At 30.1% G+C, this 9,767-nt stretch overlaps 1 long non-coding RNA gene across 1 annotated transcript in view; it reads right to left on the reverse strand.

The window, feature by feature from the left end:
- LOC148620292 (uncharacterized) overlaps positions 1-9,767 on the reverse strand; it is a 72,679-nt gene that overhangs the window by 25,505 nt on the left and 37,407 nt on the right. The window lies entirely within an intron of this gene.

Here is a 9,767-nt window from a genome sequence, read left to right on the forward strand (position 1 = left end):
CCGTGGAAACATGTTTTAATTTTCGAAATGTTCACAAAAAAATAGAAATTGTGAAATTATGTAAAAAAATTAAATTCTCCTATGAATGGAAAACTTTTTTCCTGTCGACAACCATGAATTTATCTTATGGATGCCCTTTCGGGACATAATTTGAAATTTGGTGATTATGACCTAAAAAATTATGCTTTTTTTGATTTGATGATTTTTCCAATTTTTTCATTCAAAATGCTAAGAATGATCGATTTCCACCGTGCAAACATGTTTTAATTTTCGAAATGTTGACTGAAAAATAGGAAATTGTGAAATTATGTAAAAAAATTAAATTCTCCTATGGATGGAAAACTTTTTTCCGGTCGAAAACCATCAATTTGTTGTATGGATGCCCTTTCCGGACATAATTTGAAATTTGGTGATTATGATCTAAAAAATGGTGCTTTTTAATTTGATGATTTTTCCAATTTTTTTCCTTGAAAATGTTTGGAATGATCGATTTCCACCGTGCAAACATGTTTAAATTTTCGAAATGTTGACTGAAAAATAGAAATTTTGAAACTATGTAAAAAAATTAAATTCTCCTATGGATGGAAAACTTTTTTCCGGTCGAAAACCATCAATTTGTTGTATGGATGCCCTTTCGGGACATAATTTGAAATTTGGTGATTATGACCTAAAAAATTATGGTTTTTTTGATTTGATGATTTTTCCCATTTTTTTCCTTGAAAATACTTTGAATGATCGATTTCCACCGTGGAAACATGTTTTAATTTTCGAAATGTTGACTGAAATCTAGGAAATTTTGACATTATGTAAAAAAATTAAATTCTCCAATGGATGGAAAACTTTTTTCCGGTCGAAAACCATCAATTTGTTGTATGGATGCCCTTTCCGGACATAATTTGAAATTTGGTGATTATGATCTAAAAACTGGTGCTTTTTAATTTGATGATTTTTCCAATTTTTTTCCTTGAAAATGTTTGGAATGATCGATTTCCACCGTGCAAACATGTTTAAATTTTCGAAATGTTGACTGAAAAATAGAAATCACATTCCAAGCATTTTCAAGGAAAAAAGTTGGAAAAATCATCTTATTAAAAAGCACAATTTTTTAGATCATAATCAACAAATTTCAAATTATGTCCCGAAAGGGCATTCATACAACAAATTCATGGTTTTTGACCTGAAAAAAGTTTTCCATCCATCGGAGAATTTAATTTTTTTACATAATTTCAAATTTTCTATTTTTCAGTCAACATTTCGAAAATTTAAACATGTTTGCACGGTGGAAATCCATCATTCTTAGCATTTTGAATGAAAAAAATTGGGAAAATCATCAAATAAAAAAGCACAATTTTTTAGATCATAATCACCAAATTTCAAATTATGTCCCGAAAGGGCATCCATACAACAAATTGATGGTTTTCGACCGGAAAAAAGTTTTCCATCCATAGGAGAATTTAATTTTTTTACAGTTTCAAAATTTCTATCTTTCAGTCAACATTTCGAAAATTAAAACATGTTTGCACGGTGGAAATCGATCATTCTTAGCATTTTGAATGGAAAAAATTGGAAAAATCATCAAATTAAAAAGCACCATTTTTTAGATCATAATCACCAAATTTCAAATTATGTCCGGAAAGGGCATCCATACAACAAATTGATGGTTTTCGACCGGAAAAAAGTTTTCCATCCATAGGAGAATTTAATTTTTTTACATAATTTCAAATTTTCTATTTTTCAGTCAACATTTCGAAAATTAAAACATGTTTGCACGGTGGAAATCCATCATTCTTAGCATTTTGAATGAAAAAAAATTGGGAAAATCATCAAATTAAAAAGCACAATTTTTTAGATCATAATCACCAAATTTCAAATTATGTCCCGAAAGGGCATCCATACAACAAATTGATGGTTTTCGACCGGAAAAAAGTTTTCCATCCATAGGAGAATTTAATTTTTTTACATAATTTCAAATTTTCTATTTTTCAGTCAACATTTCGAAAATTAAAACATGTTTGCACGGTGGAAATCGATCATTCCAAGCATTTTCAAGGAAAAAAAATTGGAAAAATCATCAAATAAAAAAGCACAATTTTTTAGATCATAATCACCAAATTTCAAATTATGTCCCGAAAGGGCATCCATACAACAAATTGATGGTTTTCGACCGGAAAAAAGTTTTCCATCCGTAGGATAATTTAATTTTTTACATAATTTCACAATTTATATTTTTCAGTCAACATTTCGAAAATTTAAACATCTTTCCACGGTGGAAATCGATCATTCCAAGCATTTTCTAGGAAAAAAATTGGAAAAATCATCTTATTAAAAAGCACAATTTTTTAGATCATAATCACCAAATTTCAAATTATGTCCCGAAAGGGCATCCATACAACAAATTGATGGTTTTTGACCGGAAAAAAGTTTTCCATCCATCGGAGAATTTAATTTTTTTACATAATTTCAAATTTTCTATTTTTCAGTCAACATTTCGAAAATTAAAACATGTTTGCACGGTGGAAATCCATCATTCTTAGCATTTTGAATGAAAAAAATTGGGAAAATCATCAAATTAAAAAGCACAATTTTTTAGATCATAATCACCAAATTTCAAATTATGTCCCGAAAGGGCATCCATACAACAAATTGATGGTTTTCGACCGGAAAAAAGTTTTCCATCCATAGGAGAATTTAATTTTTTTACATAATTTCAAATTTTCTATTTTTCAGTCAACATTTCGAAAATTAAAACATGTTTGCACGGTGGAAATCGATCATTCCAAGCATTTTCAAGGAAAAAAAATTGGAAAAATCATCAAATAAAAAAGCACAATTTTTTAGATCATAATCACCAAATTTCAAATTATGTCCCGAAAGGGCATCCATACAACAAATTGATGGTTTTCGACCGGAAAAAAGTTTTCCATCCATAGCAGAATTTAATTTTTTTACATAATTTCAAATTTTCTATTTTTCAGTCAACATTTCGAAAATTTAAACATCTTTGCACGGTGGAAATCGATCATTCCAAGCATTTTGAATGAAAAAAATTGGGAAAATCATCAAATAAAAAAGCACAATTTTTTAGATCATAATCACCAAATTTCAAATTATGTCCCGAAAGGGCATCCATACAACAAATTGATGGTTTTCGACTGGAAAAAAGTTTTCCATCCATAGCAGAATTTAATTTTTTTACATAATGTCAAAATTTCTATTTTTTAGTCAACATTTCGAAAATTTAAACATGTTTGCACGGTGGAAATCGATCATTCTAAGGATTTTGAATAAAAAAAATTGGAAAAATCATCAATTTAAAATCCACCATTTTTTCGGTCATAATCACCAAATTTCAAATTATGTCCCGAAAGGGCATCCATACAACAAATTGATGGTTTTCGACTGGAAAAAAGTTTTCCATCCATAGAAGAATTTAATTTTTTTACATAATGTCAAAATTTCTATTTTTTGTGAAGATTTCGAAAATTTAAACATGTTTGCACGGTGGAAATCGATCATTCCAAGCATTTTCAAGGAAAAAAATTGGGAAAATCATCAAATAAAAAAGCACAATTTTTTAGATCATAATCACCAAATTTCAAATTATGTCCCGAAAGGGCATCCATACAACAAATTGATGGTTTTCGACTGGAAAAAAGTTTTCCATCCATAGAAGAATTTAATTTTTTTACATAATGTCAAAATTTCTATTTTTCAGTCAACATTTCGAAAATTAAAACATGTTTGCACGGTGGAAATCGATCATTCCAAGCATTTTCAAGGAAAAAAATTGGGAAAATCATCAAATAAAAAAGCACAATTTTTTAGATCATAATCACCAAATTTCAAATTTTCTCCCGAAAGGGCATCCATACAACAAATTGATGGTTTTCGACCGGAAAAAAGTTTTCCATCCATTGGAGAATTTAATTTTTTTACATAATTTCAAATTTCCTATTTTTCAGTCAACATTTCGAAAATTAAAACATATTTGCACGGTGGAAATCGATCATTCTTAGCATTTTGAATGAAAAAAATTGGGAAAATCATCAAATAAAAAAGCACAATTTTTTAGATCATAATCACCAAATTTCAAATTATGTCCCGAAAGGGCATCCATACAACAAATTGATGGTTTTCGACTGGAAAAAAGTTTTCCATCCATAGGAGAATTTAATTTTTTTTACATAATGTCAAAATTTCTATTTTTCAGTCAACATTTCGAAAATTAAAACATGTTTGCACGTTGGAAATCGATTATTCCAAGCATTTTCAAGGAAAAAAATTGGGAAAATCATCAAATAAAAAAGCACCATTTTTTAGATCATAATCACCAAATTTCAAATTATGTCCCGAAAGGGCATCCATACAACAAATTGATGGTTTTCGACCGGAAAAAAGTTTTCCATCCATAGCAGAATTTAATTTTTTACATAATTTCACAATTTATATTTTTCAGTCAACATTTCGAAAATTTAAACATCTTTGCACGGTGGAAATCGATCATTCCAAGCATTTTCAAGGAAAAAAATTGGAAAAATCATCAAATTAAAAAGCACAATTTTTTAGATCATAATCAACAAATTTCAAATTATGTCCCGAAAGGGCATCCATACAACAAATTGATGGTTTTTGACCGGAAAAAAGTTTTCTATCCATAGGAGAATTTAATTTTTTTACTTAATTTCACAATTTATATTTTTCAGTCAACATTTCGAAAATTAAAACATCTTTGCACAGTATATAAATTGTGAAATTATGTAAAAAAATTACATAGTTTCAAAATTTCTATTTTTCAGTCAACATTTCGAAAATTAAAACATGTTTGCACAGTATATAAATTTTGAAATTATGTAAAAAAAATTAAATTCTCCTATGGATGGAGAACTTTTTTCCGGTCGAAAACACAAGAGGATATTTCTGTCGCTTAACGGAGACCAGCGGTTTCCTGCGTTATCACGACCTCTTTAAATGAGCCAAATATAGTTCGGTGCAAATGAATATGAAAGTAGGGAAAAACATAAATATAACAGTGTTTACATTATACATTATACAATTATAGCAATAACAACAAAATATGCAGATTATAAGAAAGTAAAACAATATTTACAGAAGCTGCGCTTGTGCACTTATTTTTCAACAATATTCTGTAAAACTTTGCAGTTAGACTCATAACACTGGGTTGCCAATAGACCCTATGGGAACATACATATATATACATATATATAAGATAAAACACTGGTTTACCAATGGTCCCCTATATACAGAACATACATATAGATATAACACTGGGTTACCCATGGTCCCCTATAGGAACATTAATATACATGTAGATATAGCACGGTTACCCATGGTCTCCTATAGGAAGAATCATATAGATAGTACACGGAGTTACCCATGGTCCCCTGTAGGAAAATACATACAGACGTAACACTGGGTTATCCATAGTGTCAGTGTTATATCTGTATGTTTGTTCCTATAGGGTACCATCAGTAACCCAATGTTACCTCTATATGTATGTTCCTATAGGGGACCATGGGTAACCCAGTGTTATATCTGTATGTATCTTCCTATAAAGGACCATGGGCAACACAGTGTTTGTTCGCAGTCTAACTGCAAAGTTTCACAGAAATATGTTGAAAAATAAATGATTTATGGCAAATTTTATATCAATGGTATATGTTTGGACTTCAACTTTTTGCAGATTGGGTGAAGAAGTGTCCTCTAAATAGCCAAAATTCAAATATTTGACAGATTTTCTCATTTTTTGCAAGGGAGTATTCCAAGATGTTGAGACAATTGACTAACACTGCAATTTTGCCAAATGACCTTTTACGCAGGTTAAAAACAGATTCTAAATGTTAATTTTTTACCTTTACCCTGTCCACTGCTTATGAATAGTTTTTATTTGCTGTTATTATGACACTGTGTGTGCAAAAAACTCAAATGAGACAATGTTTAGCTCATTTGCCCATTTTTTCATGATTCCTTAAGCAATTACGAGTTTTACATTGAAAATCCCATAGAAACCTATTTTTGGACTAAAATGAAAAAAAATGAGAAAAGAAATAGAGATTTTTTGCCAAATTTCATGTTTTGCATGAACTCTGAGAAATAAACTCCCAAACATATAAAAATAGCACATTTTACATCTGACCTCTTATATATTAGATTGGCTTATTTTGAAACTGAAATAAAGGCTTCATCTGTGGAAAACTTATTTATTTCTGAGTCTAACTGCAAAGTTTCACAGAAATATGTTGAAAAATAAATGAGTTGTGGCAAATTTTATATCAATGGTATATGTTTGGACTTCAACTTTTTGCAGATTGGGTGAAGAAGTGTCCTCTAAATAGCCAAAATTCAAATATTTGACAGATTTTCTCATTTTTTGCAAGGGAGTATTCCAAGATGTTGAGACAATTGACTTAACACTGCAATTTTGCCAAATGACCTTTTACGCAGGTTAAAAACAGATTCTAAATGTTAATTTTTTACCTTTACCCTGTCCACTGCTTATGAATAGTTTTTATTTGCTGTTATTATGACACTGTGTGTGCAAAAAACTCAAATGAGACAATGTTTAGCTCATTTGCCCATTTTTTCATGATTCCTTAAGCAATTACGAGTTTTACATTGAAAATCCCATAGAAACCTATTTTTGGACTAAAATGAAAAAAAATGAGAAAAGAAATAGAGATTTTTTGCCAAATTTCATGTTTTGCATGAACTCTGAGAAATAAACTCCCAAACATATAAAAATAGCACATTTTACATCTGACCTCTTATATATTAGATTGGCTTATTTTGAAACTGAAATAAAGGCTTCATCTGTGGAAAACTTATTTATTTCTGAGTCTAACTGCAGAGTTTTACAGAAATTTGTTGAAAAATAAATGAGTTGTGGCAAATTTCATATCAATGGTATATGTCACGACTTCAACTTTTTGCTGATTGAGTGAAGAAGTTTCCTCCAAATAGCCTTAATTCAAATATTTGACAGATTTTCTCTTTTATTCTTTATTTCAGTGTGGTAAACCACCACTTGCCAGCTCGCCAAATACGACTACATGTGTAATTTGGCGAGTTATCATTAGCTTACACTTGTCAATTTGGTGTTTGTCATTCGATTGGCCAGTTCCAAGGAAAGTTAACCAGCCAACCGGTTATTTAGTAACACATCCATTAGGTCTCAGTATCGTATTAATTTTCCCATAGACTTCTATAGTGAAGTGCATATTTTTAGGATTTTTTAAAAAATATGTAAATTGATTCAATAAAACTTTCACTTATGTAGCATTTCTAAGGACATGTGAAAAAATAATTTCCCGCAAAGAAAATAGGGTGAGTCCACGAAGATCGGACAGAAATGTAGTCTCGAACTATAAATAGCCATTTTCCCTACTTTCACTTTCGTTTTGCTCTCACCAAACCAACCTTTTCAGTGGAACATTTTTATGATATTATGTTAGATTTTCTTTTAAAAAAGTTCTTCATCTTACAGTGTGATGTTTGCTCTACTTTATAAGTCATTGTTCATATCTTTTGACAAAATATTAGTTTGTAGAGAGGCAAAAAGAAAATGCACTATATTTTTATAGCATCCATGTTTTGACGTACACCTGCTCAGGGATATGCAATACGATACTGGTACCTATTACTAATAAACATTTCAATATAATCATAAAAGTTGTTGTTTTTCTGCTAGAGTATTCATTTTCATACTGAAAATTCAGAACATCATTGCCCTGCTATAAACATGAGTTTTCTATTAAATTTTTTATATAGGTACCCTATTCCAGGCATGAGACTAATATCTCAGTGTTAGCCAGAAAATATTACTTTCGATAAAAAGCTGCTGCATTAGTCAAGCTAAGCAAATTTGTGGTTTATTCTGACATGGTAGATGCATGAGCTGTACTATGAGTTCCAAATCATTATTTAATCCCCACTTGTGACTTCCATATATGGAAATATTAATATTCGAACCTCCTTTTTTGTCTTTAACTCAAGGGAGCCTCTTGTTTAAAGTAAAGTATAATGACTGGTACAACCAACTGTTTTAAACTATAGATATGGTCATTCCAATTATAATAAATCCATGTCTTTTGACAAAATATTAGTTTGTAGAGAGGCAAAAAGAAAATGCACTATATTTTTATAGCATCCATGTTTTGACGTACACCTGCTCAGGGATATGCAATACGATACTGGTACCATTAACATCATAGTATTACATTAAAAATATGTTCCCTACATTTGAAGAAGTTTAGCTTGAATATGTTAAGTGAATTTTGGCATGATATGCACAATTTTATTGACTTGTAAAGCATTGTTATAGATTCTTTAGGTGACCGCCTGAATTTTATAGTTAAGAATGATTGAGTTTAAGCGTTATTTTTTTGCAATTCACACAAATTTGTCATTTTTACAATTATACGTGATACTAGTTATCTCCCTTTCATAAAGTCTTGTTTATATAATACACATAATTCAACTTATATAAATTGCAATATAAAATATATATATTCGTCCTGAATATTCAATACAAACATTTTACTGTTTGTGTGTTAGTATTTTATGTAGATTTTCAAACTCCAATTTCATCATGAAAGAAGGGGGTGGTAACCAAAGCTAAGTTTTAATTATCAGTCCATCCCATATGAAAGTTTGTGGATTATGCAAAACACCATTACAATAAATGCCAATTACCAATGTGACCAAGCTCAGGAAGATAATTTTCCAAATAATTTGCCAAAAAAAAAATAATAAAAAGCAATTACTGAATGCACATAAAAGTAAATTATTAGAAAAAAATAAGCAATTTATTCTGGATGTTGTCTTCCCCCTAAAATGTGAACTAAGATACTATTTTACAATACAAACCTATACCATGTTCATGTAATACACATTTCATTAATGATTTATCTTTTGCTGTATATTTGTACTTTCTGTTTGAAAGAACAGTTAGACCTACCTGCTGCATACGAATACAAAGTTAACCTTTTCATCTCATTTAATGGTATGTATGGTAGTTTCTATTTAATATATTTTGACATTAGCATGGGGCGGATCTATACAATTTGAAAATGTTGGAAGCAAGCTCTGGTTCATTAGAAAAAGGGTTGATGCTAGGATATGATTTAATTTGTATAGTAAAAAAGAGGGGTACTAACCCCTTGCACACCCCCAGGTCCGCCACTGAATTAGTCAACTCTATTAAATGATTTGGATTGATATATATTTAGATGCATATTGAAAGCAAAATCTTATTTGGATGCTTGTTAAGATGTACTTTGTTGTAGTAACCTAACTATAAGGAAAGGGTTGTATTTTATTAATTCAGCAGGATCGTAAGAATGAAACATTCATATTCTGTGATTTTACAGAAAATGGCTAGAAGTGGTCTTATTAAAAGATTTTGGATGGAATTTCCAAAAGGTGATGATGCTAATGCAGCATTAATGTACATAATTATCTTTGGTGAATATTTTGGAGTTCTCCAAGATAAAAATATCACTGAGGAACTTCACGATGCCTGCAAACATCCAGGAGACTGTAATTGCCGTACATGTGGGGAAAGGGCAAGCATAATTGCTGCTGTTGATGATGGTGATTTTTTTTATTTAGATTTTGTAAGAAATAAGATTGATGACTCTGAATTTTAACAAAATAGGTCCAAAGGTAGCTACTTGGACTGTGTGGTTGTAGTGTTGTGCATTTAGGTTATTTGCTTCTTTATTACATACATTTATTATAAAAAAAAAATA

Source organism: Perna viridis, chromosome 4, assembly GCF_037379345.1.
Source record: "Perna viridis isolate PV_CMFRI_1.1 ecotype Kerala chromosome 4, ASM3737934v1, whole genome shotgun sequence".
Taxonomy (NCBI): Eukaryota; Metazoa; Mollusca; class Bivalvia; order Mytilida; family Mytilidae; genus Perna; species Perna viridis.